This window comes from Phodopus roborovskii, unplaced genomic scaffold, assembly GCF_943737965.1.
Source record: "Phodopus roborovskii unplaced genomic scaffold, PHOROB, whole genome shotgun sequence".
Classification (NCBI taxonomy): domain Eukaryota; kingdom Metazoa; phylum Chordata; class Mammalia; order Rodentia; family Cricetidae; genus Phodopus; species Phodopus roborovskii.
The window spans coordinates 24,111,759-24,127,464 of record NW_026126433.1 but is presented as its reverse complement, the minus strand read 5'-3'; positions in this window follow the sequence as shown (position 1 = coordinate 24,127,464).

Sequence of the window (15,706 nt, the reverse complement as noted above, 5' to 3'; positions counted from 1 at the left end):
TCGTTACCCTGCCTAATCTCCTCTCTTTCTTCCACTGAAACCATCTTCCCAGCAAGTCAGCCTCTTCCTTTTTTGTAGCCCTTTTGTGCATGTGAGCCATTGGATTTAGTCACTGTTCCCCATGTGAGTATCAATGGGAGCTTGTTTACTGGAGCATGGTCATTTTATCAGTGGCTACTCCACTGAAGAGAGTGACACTCCTACCTGCCACCATCAATTTTACATAGTTTCTCAATGAGGTGGAGTCTCATTTACCCTTCTCCCATGATGAAATGCTGACTGGTCCCAAGTTGTGCAGGTAAGCGCAGCTTCAGTCAGCTCATGACTGCATCAGCTGTGTCTTATGGAGAAGATATCCCCTCTAGCTCTCTTCCTAAACCTCTGGCTCTTACTGACTCTCCACCTTATCTTCTGCAATATCTTCTGAATCTTGGGGAGAAAGATAGATGTTTTATACTTGAGCACAAGTGTAAGTCTTCATATTACCCACCATCCACTGAAAATAGAAGTTTCTCTGATGAAGGCCAAGAGCTACACTAATTTTTGGATATCAAGATTAAATATTTAGAAGCCAGTTTGCCTAGCAGTTTCTCATAGCTCACCTTTTAATCTCTGAACTTCAATGGAATCAGATAGTGTGTGTGTGTGTGTGTGTGTGTGTGTGTGTGTGTGTGTGTGTGTGTGTGTTTGTAAGACCAAGTATGGCTTATATTACATTAGTCTAACAATAAATGTGGGCTGAGAAAAAGAGTAAAAGACTAAGCACAAATAGAAAATCACCTAGGGTTGCCTTCTGCAGAGGATGTCAAAGGATCCTTAGGATTAAGTTTCTCTCTTGACCATAATAAATGTGATAACATGGTACTTTATATTTTAGTGTTGCAAACAAACTCTTCATAGGACAGTGTCGCCTTGTGTGTGGTAATCAACAGAGACTTTTGAGTATTCTAAAAATTCTTACTTGAAAAGGTAAGCACTCAGGACATAGAATGACTAGGATTACATCAGTCATTTTGAGAGGTAAATTAGTATCCTCAACAAATACAGAACAGAGATGAGTAGCATTTGACTTGCCTTCCAGGGGCATATGCTATGTATTACATAGACCACTGATATACAGCACTGACCTGTTAAGAAGCTAAAATGCTATGAAAATCTAAAGGGAGGAGACCTGGATCTGAGCTGAAGGGAGTTCATGCTAATAGTTGGATAGAAGCATTCTTTTCTATCTGTCTATCTATCATCTATCTTTCTATTATTTTTCATAGTGAGTCTCTTGGCTGCCCAGAGACTCACTAGGTAGACCAGAGTTCCTCTCGCCTCTGCCTCTTGAGTGTTGAGATTAAAGGTGTGTGCTCCTATGCTCAGCCTCAAACTCACAGAGATCCACCTGCCTCTGCCTCCCGAGTGCTGGGATTTAGGGCATGCACCACCACTTCCTGCCTTCTTGCTACTTCTTAAGCAGATTCAATAGGTTGTAGACAGTCTGATATCTGTGAATACAGTATCACGATATCCTAGTCAATTTTTGTCAGCTCCACATAATTTAGAGTCATTTGGGAAGTGGAACTCTCAATTGAGAAAATTCCCCCATAAGACTTGCCTAGATACGGCTATTTTGTTGGTTAATGGTTGATGTGGAAGGGCTCAGCCCATTGTGGGTAGTGCCATCACTGAGCAGGTAGTCTTGAGTTGTATAAGAAAGCAGGCTGGGTAAGCCATGAGGAGCTTCTGCTTCAGTTCCTGCCTTGAGTTCCTCCCCTCACTTCCTTCAGTGATGGGCTATTACCTGGAAATGTAAGATGAAATAACCCTTTTTCTCCTTAAGTTGTTGTTGCTCATGGTGTTTTATCACAGCAATAGAAAAGTAACTAAACCGCAATGGCGTTAGGGCTCTGCACTGGATGCTGCCCCTGTATTGCATGGACCAAGTTCTCGTGACCTCTTGTATGTGCTTATGGTTCTTTTGGCCTGTATTCACTGGTGTCTTGGTAGCTACCACTATGTTTGCACCCACATTCTCTTTCCTCTATCTGTTGGCTATGAGCCAACAGATAAAATGGGCTTGCATCAGGGAATGCCCTGAGTCACCTATCTGGGAGTAATATGTAGGATAAAGGTCACTAAGGCAGTAATAGCCCCTTTTATCATTGAAGGGTGTGTGTACTTCCTCATGGGCAGGCACATATTTTTAAGTGATCCTTATGTCCTGTAAAAGACCTACTAAGTTCTTGATACTATGCCTTTGCTTTTCATATTTTGCTTCAAATCCCCAGAAGGATCCTACAAGGTAAATGCTGTTATGTCTACTTTATGGGAGAGGAAAAACATGTTTAGAGAGATTAGCTCTGCCTAGGTTCTGTCCACTGTCCAGTTAGTCTGTCTGTAGGTGAGAAGAACAGAGGTGCTGGAAACCAGTTACTTGAAGCACTGATTATTGCACAGAGGGCAGGTGACTATTGCTTTGTATAAGAGTTGTTCCTGAGGTGTGTACTGCTTCATTCTGCATGGGGGGAGGGGTGCTGCGCCTCAAACCCTGAGTCTCAAGGATGCTACATGAGTGAGTATTACATGGCTGAGCTATGTCCTCAGTTCATCTCCTGCAGTGCTTGCTTCACTTTGGGAGCTTGTCATAATCCCATAGTCACTCATTTGACTGTGCTGAGTCCCTTGGAAAGTAGATTAAAGGATGCTTCTCTAGAGAAGTTACCCTGTATAATTAAAAATCTCGATAATAAAGAACTACATCTTATGCCTGGCCCATGTGTACTGAAGTAAATGGTTATGCTATCAAGCCTGCTATAATTTGAAACAACTCCACAACAATTCAATTTAACGTCTCCATTCGCTTACACCAAGTCTGACTCTAACAACAATCTGGCTTGCGGCCAGTTATCACAAGAGATTTGGAAATTATCGCATAACAAAGTTAATTTTAAATCATTGTTTAAATATATGCCATAAAAAGAACTTCAGAGACTCAGACTAATCCTGCGCTTGAGTTGTTAGAATTTGTGTCAGGAAACAAAACAATGGTGAAATGATGGTGTGTGGAAAACAGTGAGAAATGAATGCTTTCTTAAAGGCTCTCAGGTTGAAATGACTAGAAGCCAGGGTGGGTTTTGTGTCTTTGTTAAAGTTCTGTATTGCAGAGGTAATTTTCCCTGAGAAAAGTTTTGATTTTTTTAGAAAGCAGCCAGTGGGTAGTTTTCATATTGCAGTATTATTTAGCTGTTTCCACACAAGGCTGTTTGTTAGGCTATATCTTTGCTTCCATGTGTCAGTATTTCAGTCCTTTTCTGGGCAACAGTGACAAGGACTTTTCTGGAGTCCTAAACCTCCGTGTCAGCTTCCATCATCTTCATTGGCTGAGTCAATATGTTGTGGAGAGTTATCTATTTATTAAATAGCCAGACATCCAAGGAAGAAGTTTGGAACTAACTAAATAAACTTTAACTCTCTAGTTATCTAGTTATTCATTCTCTCTCTCTCTTTCTCTCTCTCCCCCCCCCCCCAAATCTGGAGAGGGTAGAAGCCAAGTCAGACTCCTGAAACATGTTGTTGTGAATGGTTTTGGTGATCAAACCCAGGTCCTCATGAGTGTGAAGCTGTCACCAGACCACCAGACACCCTTCCAGATCCCCAGAGCTGTCAGGCCTTTAGGTTTGCTTTCATGCTTGTAGAGCAAATACTGTCAGGCGTTAAATTTGTGCCAGTAAAAAACTGGCACCAGTGGTAAGGTAAAGTGCCTAATTTGGCCTCACAGAACATTGAAACAGCATGCAGCTTTTTTTTTTTTTTCCTGTGAATGAATGACTCCCTGAATTTCTCATAAAAGAGGTTTTGTTGGTGTTCCTGTGCTGTGTGTTGGCTTGAGATCCCAAAGCTGCCCTAGGATTGATATAGCCTGTCTCTATTTATTGACCTCGTCCACATTTTTAAGCCTTACCTGATACATGCTTTGGACACCTGCACCTCAGTCACAGTACAAGGTGTCGTTTAAAAGTGAGGAGAGAGGAGTTCAGGCTTCCGTCTCTCATCCTTGGCTGAAGGGACAGACGCTTACAAAAGCACTGGGAATAGTGAATGGGAGTTGCCAAAGGGCCGTGGTCCCCAAGAACCAGATGCTTGGAGCTGAGTATGAGGTTGAAGTGAGCCACTTCTACAGCCTCACACGTGTAATCTCAGCACTTTGTAGGCTGGGGAAGGATGATTGTCATGAGTTTGAGGGAAGCGTGATATATAGTGAGTTCTAGGTCAGCCGTGCTATGCTGTGAGATGCTGTATCAAAAAGTACCTGGCAGGGAAAGAGAGAATCCCCCAAACCTTTGCATCCACCCACTTCTGTTTCATTTCTCTCTTCCTCTGCTTTCTTCCAGTTTTCTCAGTCTTCCACAACCCCCTAGCACATGGTCGGTTTTTGTTTTTGTTTTTGTTTTTGTGTTCATCCCATGACTCTGCAGCTTGTGTGTTCCATTTTAGACTTTTTCCTGCTAGAACTGCAAACATGGCCCTTTGTAGACCCCAGGCAGCAAAGCCAGCAAGTGCCCTGGGAGAAAACAGCTCCATTGTGGATAAAAATCATTACTGTTTCTCTATAGATATTGTCTCACAGATTTAATTCACAGTCTTGTTGGCATGCGCTCATCAAAATAGTTGAGTGGAAATGAGTAAAAGGTAGGAAGAAAGTCACTCAGTGAACCCTCAGATGCCAGTATTTCTCCTGTTTACTGGAGCAGCCATTGCCACTGTCAGGTGGGTCATGTTCCCAGTATGGCTGTTGGCATTGTCATCGCAAACAGTGTGTAGCCTCAGTGGACGTTAAGTGAAAATGGAGTTGTGTTGAGGTTGGGGATGTTGGTCAGTGGTAGAACACATACTTAGCATGTCTAAATCCCTGTGTTCTTCTCTTAGTTAGGGTTTCTACCACTGTGATAAAAAATACCATAACCAAAAGCAGCTTGGGGAGAAAGAGTTTATTTCTACTTAAAACTCTCAGATCATGCTCCATCACACAGGGAAGTCAGGGCAGGAACTTAAGGTGGGAACCAGGAGGCAGGAACTGAAACAGAAACCATAGAACACTGCTTACTGGCTTGTCTGTGGCTTGCTCAGATTGCTTTCTTATAGGATCCAGGGCCATCAGACTAGGGTGGCATGCCCTACAGTGAGCTAGGCCCACCAACACCAATCATTAATCAAGAAAAAGCATTACAGACGTGCCTAGAGGACAGCTGCTGTGGAACATTTTCTCAGTTGAGGTCTCCTCTCCCCATGTATGTTTAGGTTTGTCCTAAGTTGGCATGAAACGGACCAGGATAGTCCTATTTCCAGCACCTATTCCAAAAGATGACTTACATATGTGCTAACAGGAGAAACTAAGGTCAAAGATGTTATAAATGCCACTGGCTATTATCCAGTACTCATTTTTTAAATAACACTGCAGCAGAGATCAAATTAAGGTTGCCACTCCCGTTGTAAAAGTGTGCGTCTCCTTCACTTTGCCTGGGCACCTAGCTCTGGGATAGCTTTACAAACATCCAGAACCATGCTGTTATTTGTCTTCTAAGTTGCCTGGATGAGCCTGGCAACCTGACTGGGTGTGAAAGGCACTATGCGTGATGGGATGCTGCATAAATATAAGTCAAATTTTTAAGTGTGGCTCTGAATCTTGTAGCTGTTCATCTCCATGTGACGTTGGGGAATCTTTCCTTGTCTCCAGCTGTGGTTGTGCCACCTGCTATCATTGGGCCTCACTGCTGGAGACAGCCTGGTATCCACACCTCACTTCATGCTGTGACCTGGAACATCCGTCTCCCTCGCTCCGTTGTTCGTACCTCTGGTTAGGGCCACAAAGAGCTTACTACGCCAGACAGGTCCTGAACCAGCCTGTTCCTTGTGGATAGTATGTTCCATCTGTTCTAATGCCTGTGGACAGGATTTCCCTGTGCCTTCTATAACACACCGTCCTCTTGACAGATGTGTGGATGGCCAGCTTCTAATACTGGAGGTGGCAGGAAGAAAGGAACTTTAAAACTGATGTAGGATTTGGGGCCTTAAACATTCCATCCACAGTATCCATCCTCAGTATCTGACCTCTGGTACTTTGGGAAGTTTGAGTCTCCATTTCCAAGGCAGAGCTTTTTAAGCTTTTTACTGAGAAATTCTGACATGACTTGATAGGTTTATAAACCAGACATTTACTGATAACAAATCATCAGAAATTTTATTTTAAAACAATTCTTTGGTATACATAGAATTTTACCATATGTATGTACACATACATGTACATGTATATGTACATGTATCTGTTTTCTGTTGAGATCGGTGTGATTGCTTTTACCTAGAGAGCTAAATCTTGGCTGATGATTTCACTCTTCAGGAAGTAGAGCATCTTCCCCGTTTTTCAGAGTTGGTGGTTGCTTGGTTTTTATCATTGCCGATGTTCAGAATACCATGTCACTTGATTACAAGTCTTTACTTCACAAACTGCTGGAAATTCTGTCCTCATCTAAACCAAAATTCACTTAATGGCCTTTAAATGAAGCACAAGTCAGCAACTAGACATCAACTAGTACAGTCAAACATCTTAACACAATACAGTTCAGAACACACTGATTTGATGCCTGCTGAGCAGTGGTAGTTGGGAAATAGTCGAAGTTTTGTTTTCTGGGCCTGGGAAGATGGCTTAGTTTGTAAAGTACTTTTTGTTGCTGTGATAAGCACCACGACAAAAAACAGCTTAGGGGGAAAGGATTCATTTCATCTTGTAGATCTTAGCCCATCACTGAGTCAGGAATTTAAGCAGGGACCACGGAGAAAAGCTGCTCTCTTGCTTGCTCCCAGATGAATATTCAGCCATCCTTTAAAGCAAAGGCTCACTGGCCTTGAGTTGGTACTGCCCACAGTGGTGGGGCCTCCCTACACCAATTAGCAATCAAGATAATGCCCCTAGACATGTCCACAGGCTAGTCTGATGGGGGCAGCTCTCCAAATGAGATTTGCCTTTCCTGTATGTGTCAAGTTGACAGCCAAGATCAGTTGTCACACAATACAGGCTTGAAGACCAGATTTTAGATCCCCAGAACACACAAACAAAGCCAGATGTAACATGTGTCTATAATCTTAGTCCTGGGGTGACAGAAACAGGAAGATCCCTAGAGCTTGCTGCCAGCCTAATTGATGAGCTACAGGTTCATTATGGAAGATGCTTGACACTATCATCTGGCCTACACACACACACACACACACACACACACACACACACACACACACTGAATGCACACAAATGCACACATAAGCATACACACATACAGAAAATCACCGTCTTCCATAATTAAGCCCTCATGCTTCTGTGAGAGCAGAAGAATTGGTGTGAATGGTAAGTAAACAAATACGTCAAATACTGCACTCTAGTCTGAGTCAGACCACAGGCAGAGTACGTACCATTGCCTGGCGTGACAGCGCATGTTATAGAAAGTCTCTGAGTTGTATGTCCAGAACCCCCACCTTCAGTTGTTTGACCCCATGAGGGGCTCTGACCTGTAGTTTAAGAAGCTGTGTCTTGGGCCCTGTCACCTTCTAGTGTATGTCTGGTCATTGTGGCCTCCCAGTGGCTGGTCTCATCAGGAACCCTTTCCTGCAGTACAGACCTGGCAGTAGAGGAAGCAGCTAATGTTTGAAAAGGCTGCAGGTCTAGCTGCAGCATTTCCTGTCTTACAGATTGATGGTGTCTAGCTGTTCTGTGATGTCATTGTGCATCTGTGTTTCCAATTGAGTGCAACTGGGGAGGAGGGTGGTGTTAATCTAGCAAAAACTCGTTACCCCTTGAGGGAGGAAGGGTAGGCTCCTGGCTTAGTCCCGTTTGATTTGTCTGCTTCATTGGGGGGAAAACAAATGACTGTGTCATCCTATAGAGAATTCCACTTTCTCTTTGACATACAAATAAACAGCCTTCCATGTTTGATTTATTTATTTATTTAACCACTGCTGGAACCATTAGCTTTTAAAAGCTACATTGTTATGTTGCTTCACTATATTTTGACCTTCATTTTTGGATGGGAAGAGAAAAAAATCCAATCAATATGCCTCTATATTTTATTATATAGGAAGTGAAGGACTCTTAACTACAAATGACCACTAGACACCAGGGTCCTCTAAAGTCTGATGGATGAGCTGAAAACCCAAACCATAGCACAGGGAGGAGGATGGGGGTGTTAAATTGTTTCTGGCAATACCTTTATCTTGAGGATTCAGCTTTTATCCATTCATTAAAAGAAAGCATTAGGATGTCCTCTTTTCTCTTCCTTGTCCCCATTATCTGTCAGAGTGTAGGTGATAATGAGTATATTTGTTTGTTTTCATTAGAAGTGCACATCTGCCTGCAGAACCCATAAAATAAAAATGTTAGGTATTGGCTGTTAGGAGCTTCTAGATTCTTAATTATTTACGTGGTGCCAAGGCAAATGTGTAATTTGGATGTAGTCTGCATCCTTCCTCTTCATAGTCTTGCTGCTCAGGTTTTCAGAGCCTGACATCAAAGCTCCTATGATCTTCCAGTTGTTTTCCTGATCTGTCTGCCAGAATCAATTTGTCATTAGCCACACCTGACTTGAGCAGTGGGTTTCCAAGTCTTTGCCAGGCGGGTACGTAGATGTTTAGGAGAAAGTCTCTTGCTGCACTGTTGCTAGGTTACTGAACCCTGAAGTACTGAACCCTGAACATACCGTCTATGTTCCAGATTTGTTATTTATGGTTGCAAGCAGCTGCTGTTCATATTTTGGAGGGTAAACAATGAGATACAAAATGAATAAGACCAAATAGTTAGACACAGCACCGCAACAAATAACTACAAGCAGATGTCTAGGACATGCTTGGTAAAGGAGACAGATTTGAAGTTACTGTTTATGCTATGCTGTATGTTAAGGATATGGGAGCTATCCTTGCAGAGCTGTGGTGTTAACTCAGTCAAGAACTTAAACCCTGTAATAAGAGCTAGATGATGAGGCTGCAGATGCTGCAGTCCAGTGCTCCTGGATAGAGGCAGGGTTAAAAGCATCAAATTTAGATATGGGGGTCTTTAAATTTTCCCTTTTATTCTTTCCATTGAAATTTCCCCTTTGTTCATATTTTTAATCATGTGGTAAATTTTTATTCAGAGAATATGTTGACCAAATTGTGGTATAATTATATAATCAACATTTGACCACTTTAAACAGCCTAGGATAGTGATTTTTTCCAGCTGTTCTTCTCATAAAGGATTTTAAAGCTGAAATTACTATAGTTTTCTCATCCTACACACTTCTAATCAGCATATTAAGTAATAATCATTTGATAGCCTCCTACTTTTTTTTTTTATAAAGATTTGCACAGTATCAGACTCATCAAAAAGCACAACTGGCTCTTAAAATTTATAAACAACACCAAGACAAAAGTTCACAGTACAAAACAACAGTATGGATGGTGCCCCAATGCTATGTATAATTATTTCCTAAATGAGAGTTAAATGCTAATGGCAAAGAGAGAAGACTCTAAATGATCCAAGTTAGATGGAGATGGAAAGATAAGTGCAGACACTTAGCAACTTGGAGCGTACTGAGTGATTCTGGTAGACCTGTGCTGAGCAGGTCCGGTAGACCTGGGATAATGACATTAGGGGAAAGAAGTTCTGTAGCCCAGAGCAGCATTTCCTAGAGATGCTGAGATGTGTTCTGGCCTTTGAAGGCTGGGCAGGCTTTGACAGCAGGCAGAGATTATAGGCAGAATTTCTGGTTAAGTGTATGACTGAGAACACAGACCTTTTTAGCTAGATACTACACCTACTACATCAAGGTACCTGTAAAAGCTAGATGGGATGATGACATATTTGTATGTATAACCTTCAGTCATGTGATAAGGATTTAAGCTTTCTTTTGGAGAAATTCCTGTATTAGTTTTTGAGAAAGATGGTTTTGTGTGTGTGTGTGTGTATGTGAGAGAGAGAGAGAGAGAGAGAGAGAGAGAGAGAGAGAGAGAGAGAGAGAGAGAGATATGCTGCGTGTGCAGGTGCCTTCAGAGGCCAGAGGTATCAGATCCCTCTGGGTGCTAGTGACCAAACTCAGATCTTCTGCAAGAGGCTCTTAGCCACTGAGCCATCATTTCTCTACCTTACTACTTGTTTAGTGAGCACATATTCTATGCTAAGCTCTACTAGAAGCTAGGATTCATGTGAGATGTGATGGCATATAACTGTTGACTGTAACCCCAGCACTCGGAAAACTGGGGCAACTTTGGTTACACAACAAGACTCTGCTTTTAAAAACTGCACAAAACAAAAACAAGAAATGCCATAGACTGTGTCTCCCAAGGAGTCTATACTTGATATTTCTGGGAAGATAGACAGGTAATTGGGAATGAGAGCTATTTTGCACATATGGCAGCTCTGAGATGGGTCACCACCAGTGGCTCCAGAACCTTTTGGAAGGTTTGTTTATGTACACCAAAAGTCAGTCAAAGGTAAGGCAGGAGAACTTGTTTCTGTGCAAACACACAGGTGGAGAGAAACAACAGCCTGCTGCTTGGCATTTTGAAGATTCATTGACTTTCTAGTTTTTCCTGTCAGAGCTTCCAACACAGCAGTGGGAAAATACAGAGATGTGGGTCTATTGCTAAAGGACGATTGACCTCAGTGTGTCTGTTAGCCTGGCATGTCTAAGAAACACCTCAATGATGTACATCCAGGCTTTCTCCAGAAATGTGCAGGCTAGAGTGGTGGTGTTCACAGGATAGAATACTGAGGGAGAAGGGCACTTTCTGAGACCCGTGTGATTGTGTTAGTTATTCTAAAGCAGTAGGAAGAAGCAGTAGTGGTTTAGCATGTCTGGGTGAGAGTTAGTAATCTAAGTACCCCAGCATTTAGTGTGTCATAAGGAACCCGGCCTTATTTAGCCTGGGGATGTGTTTGGATTCATCTATCTTAAAGTCCTTATCCTGGCAGCATTAGTGAGTACTGGTGGACTTGAGGCTAGAAGAAGGCCTTAATCTATGTTTGTTATGGAAAGTTGATGAGAATTTTATGAATTTATGAGAAGTAAAACTTTTTAGTAAAAGTTTCAATCATTTTCTGATGCTTTCAAAATCGCCATCCTAACATCTATTGGACATGACTATGCAGTTTTCCTTCTTTCAGGCAAAGCAAAGTATAAATGAATAATATAGTAAAATTTGAAGTTTGAAGGCCAGGTCTGGAGATGATCTATAAATACTAATTTTAATTTGTATCCTAGCTTTTTAAAAATGTATTCAATGGATTCTATGAATGAGAAATATTTTGTCTCTTTTTTTTCAGCCTGGGGTAGCAATAACAGGGATGAAGTAGAATTGGGGGACAGTGTGGTGGCAGTTGTCACAGCACAGAAATAATGAACAGCTTGCCCTGTGTATGTCTGTCATTGTTAGGCATATGTAGCCACTACAGGTGAGCTGCCCATAGGTGGTTTTATAGCTACCTCCAGGACAAGAGCTAGCTGGACTAGTATCCGGTAAGATCCTCATTTGACTTCTTCAAGACCTCTCTGGAGGAATAGTCACTCTGTGAGCCCAGTGTTGAGTACTCTGTTTCATATGAAGCATCCATGTCTCCAGTGAGAACTGCTTGTAGCCAACATGTCTTGATGCTGTACTATGGGCCTTCCGGCTTGTCTTGTATATTCTTATTGAGCTTGCCACATAGCCTCTTTCTCTATGTGCTGTGGATGAGTAGGAGAGAACACCATGTTCACGGACAAGACAACTTCAAGAAACATCGTACTGATTCAGAATGATTGCTTCAGCCTTCCTCAGTTTCTGGTAACATTTACAAGGTCATCATAGCTTGAGCTCTGTAACCCTACATGTTCTTTCATAGATTTTCAGTGGCCAGATAAGAACAGCCAGGCTAAAGGGGACATCACTTCTGCTTTTCCTCCTGGGACACAATGACCATCAAAGACAAACTGCAGATGCAATGAAAGGACATTTCAGCCCAGAGTTAAGGTTAAATGTGGCAGTGGCAAGGCCCACTAACCTGCTCTAAGGCATGCCCATCACTCTGTGACTTTGTCTTGTCCTCTCTGATCTATTCTCTAGCTTCTTCTAACAATGATGGCACAAAATGGTTTTTTTTTTTTTTTTTTTTTTGGCTGAATGCTGCAAAATCAATGAAGTTCCCCGAAGCCTTACGCTTCCCTTGAGGAAAATATGAAAGAAAATTGAGATACTTAAAAAAAAAAATACAATTTAGTAGGTAGAAATACCTGAAAATGATGCTTATCATTTAATCTTCTGAAGATACCATCCTTAAGTTTTTATGCCATGGAAAGCCAACCAAGGACTTAAATCCCAATGAGAACAAACAAAGACTGATCTATCAGATGGATCCATTTCAGAAGTGCTGCTGATTAAAAATGGGAAAATACATGCAGAAGGCTGGATATCTTATTGTGAATCTCTGAACACTGATTGAAAGTGGAAAATAAAGCTGGTTGTAATAAACAAATAAACAAACAAATAAATAAATAAATGTATTGTCAAAATAATAGCATGTTTTTCCCAGGACAGATTAGGCCCAACATTCTAGTGCCAAAAGCTTGTAAATTCTTCACTATTCCTTTCCTGTATTTGGGGGGAGAATATAGGGGACATTTTAAATTCTCTGTGATGGCCCAGATGAACACTTTGAACTTTGATGGTTGGTGATCTAATAAAGATGTCACTGTGCATGGGGGTAAATTAAGAGATGGGACTGAAGGCAGATCCCTCCCTTGGAAGCATCATGTACCATATCTCTGTGAAAAGAAGGTTCCAACATATTCCATCCATTGGCCATTTATTTACCCACTGTGATGGAAAGACTACCACAAGAAATTACTGGGACAGGTTGTAATTCTGTGAAATCTGCTAGTCAAAGAGATAGGTATGTAAGTTGATAACAATAAGCTTCGTGCTCACTTGAGCTGAGACCTAGTGTGGCTTCATGACTTATAGTCATGTTCACTTATAGTGTGTTCCCACACAACCCTTACCTGTAGAGCCTTGGGACATGCTACACAGAGACTGACTGCCCCATATGCAATAGAAACACCTGGTGTACTGGCTGGTTTTGTGTGTCAACTTGACACAAGCTAGAGTCATCAGAGAGGAAGTAACCTCAATGGAGGAAATCCCTTCATGAGATCCAGCTGTAAGGCATTTTCTCAATTAGCCATTAACCTGGTAGGTCCAGGCCATGATGGGTGGTGCTATCCCTGGGCTGGTGGTTCTCTAAGAAAGCAGACTGAGCACCCTCCATGGCCTCTGCCTCAGCTCCTGCCTCCAGGGTCCTTGAGCTTGAGTTCCTGTCCTGCCTTCCTTCAGTGATACACTGTGATGTGGAAGTTTAAGTCAAATAAACCCTTTCTTCCCCAGCTAGTGTTTTGGTTGTGGTGTTTCATTGCAGCAATAGAAACCCTAACTAAGACACCTGGCACTGCTCAGGGCTCTGTATGAGCACATGCTTCTTCTTCTACAGAAAGCGCTCTTCCACTGCCCTCTTCATGTTGAGTAAGCCTGCTAACCTTTGTGTACTAAAACCAATAACCTGCCACAGCTTACTTCCCCTCTGTTTATTCTCCCCAGTTTTTCCACTCTGTTCCTCCAAAGTTCATCAATGCGCCATTAATAGTGAGGACTGTGACAATGGGTACTTACTTAGTGGCTGGTTTTGTCACACTAGGTGTCATCTCTGGTGCTTGGCATAGGTTAGTCATCTCTTCTGACTACATTCAAGAGGCTTGATCTACAGATGAGACCCAAGACATGGTGAAGTAAGGAACTTAACCACACACTCTGTTAGAAGACACTGCGTGTAATTTTTCTACCTCATTAGACTGGGGTACCTGTGATAGAAACACCTTCCCCCTCTACGAGGCTTTACCTATCTACATTCTCCAGGCTTTCAAGGCCCTTTTGATCACAAATGGTAAAAGAGACTATAAAGATCCCAGAAGGCAGGGTTTGCAGTAGCTGGGCCTTTCCTATAGAGGTATGTCTCCTTGAGCAGCCGCCTGCCCCAAAGTCTGGAGCCTTTACAGACTCCATGCCTACTTGAATTATGTGACTGAGATCATGGAATGAGAACTCTTAGGTCTAAGGAAGCCCCAGCCTCTTATGGTGGCATTCCACTTATTTTGGCCCAGGCTCCTAGAAGGAAGAGGGGAGGTTATTTTGGGAGGTAAGAGGTGTGTTTATTTTTTATTTACATATATTTATTTATATTTTTAAGGAAACCACTTTGAAATTATAGGAGTAATATCTTTTCAGCATTTCTACTCTATTTCAAAGTAGTAAAATTCTGGCTGCATTAAATATATCCACTTCAAATATTAATACCAAGTTAAGTTCTCAAATAAAATCCATGGAGTCCTTAATGTTTCCAAGTTATGAAGACTCATTTGTTTCTGATTCATGCTGGTTTGGTTTTTTAAGATTTATTTTTATTTCTGAATATGTGTGTGTGAGAAGGGGAGGAGAGTTTGTGTGTGAGCATAGATGGAGGAGGTCAGAGGTCAGAAGAGCTGGTTCTTCTGGAACCAGAGTTAGAGGCAGTTGTGAGCCATCCAGTATGGGAGCTAGGAACTGAATTTGGGTCTTCTGCAAGACTGTCTTTGAGAGTCCACACTGCTGTAGGTGTGTGGTTTTAATCTTTGGCTGCCTGCCTTCTTAGAAGCCATGTTCACTACTCACTGACTTTGATTTACTTAAACAGGTAACACGGCAATGGAGTTTTGAGACACAATATAATGGCACAAAGTTCTTGTCCTTAGCTCAAAGGAGAGGCTTTCCACAGCTTTTTTTCTGACCAGTTCCCTACAAGAAGCACTGCAAGAATTGATTTAATTAACTGAAGCCAGGATAGAGAGAGGGGAAAAAGGAGTGGAGCTCTCTCTGCTCTGCTTTTCAGTTTTTACACACTGAAGTCATCACTCCTGGTCCAAACATTATCAGAAACATCCGTGCTACCCTGCAGCACTTCTAAGAGATGTCCAGGCTTTAGACTTAGAAGCATCTGCTTCCAAGAAAACAAAACAACCCAAAACAAACAAACAAAACAAAAGAAAACATGCATAAATTAAATCAAGGTGAGATTTAACGAGCATTTTACCCGGGCTTTAGGTTCAGATAAGTCACAGAATCAAGAAAGAAGCTTAGGATATCAAGCCCAGCACTGGTCCAAGGGCAGGCCTGTGACAGCTGGGACCAGAGTTTTTAGCCTATGGTCCATTATTTCTACTTTCCACCTGGCTTCACTGCCCCACTTAGAAAACCCCACAGAAATTTGTCCTCTTTTGTAAGGCCTGCTACTACTATATTTCTGTGACCTACCTGTGTCCAACTACTGTTTTCAAAGACAGGAGTTCTCCCATTAAGAAAACAAAACTCAAAATTCATATGTCATGGGAGTTAATAGTGTGTTGTTGATTTCCTTGATACCAGATGAGTGTGAGGGGAGGGATGAGAGTGTTCTTTGGTGCTAACAGGAAGATTCTACTTCCAGAGACCTTCATGTCAAATGTGGCATCTCTGTGTATTTTTAGCAATCACAATGAAATGTGAAAAGGCGTTAACAGTAGCTCAAAGATACCAAAGCTTCAAGATTACAAATCACTTTCAAGTTTTCTTTCTTCCCCACCATCCCCAAGTGGGCTCTTGT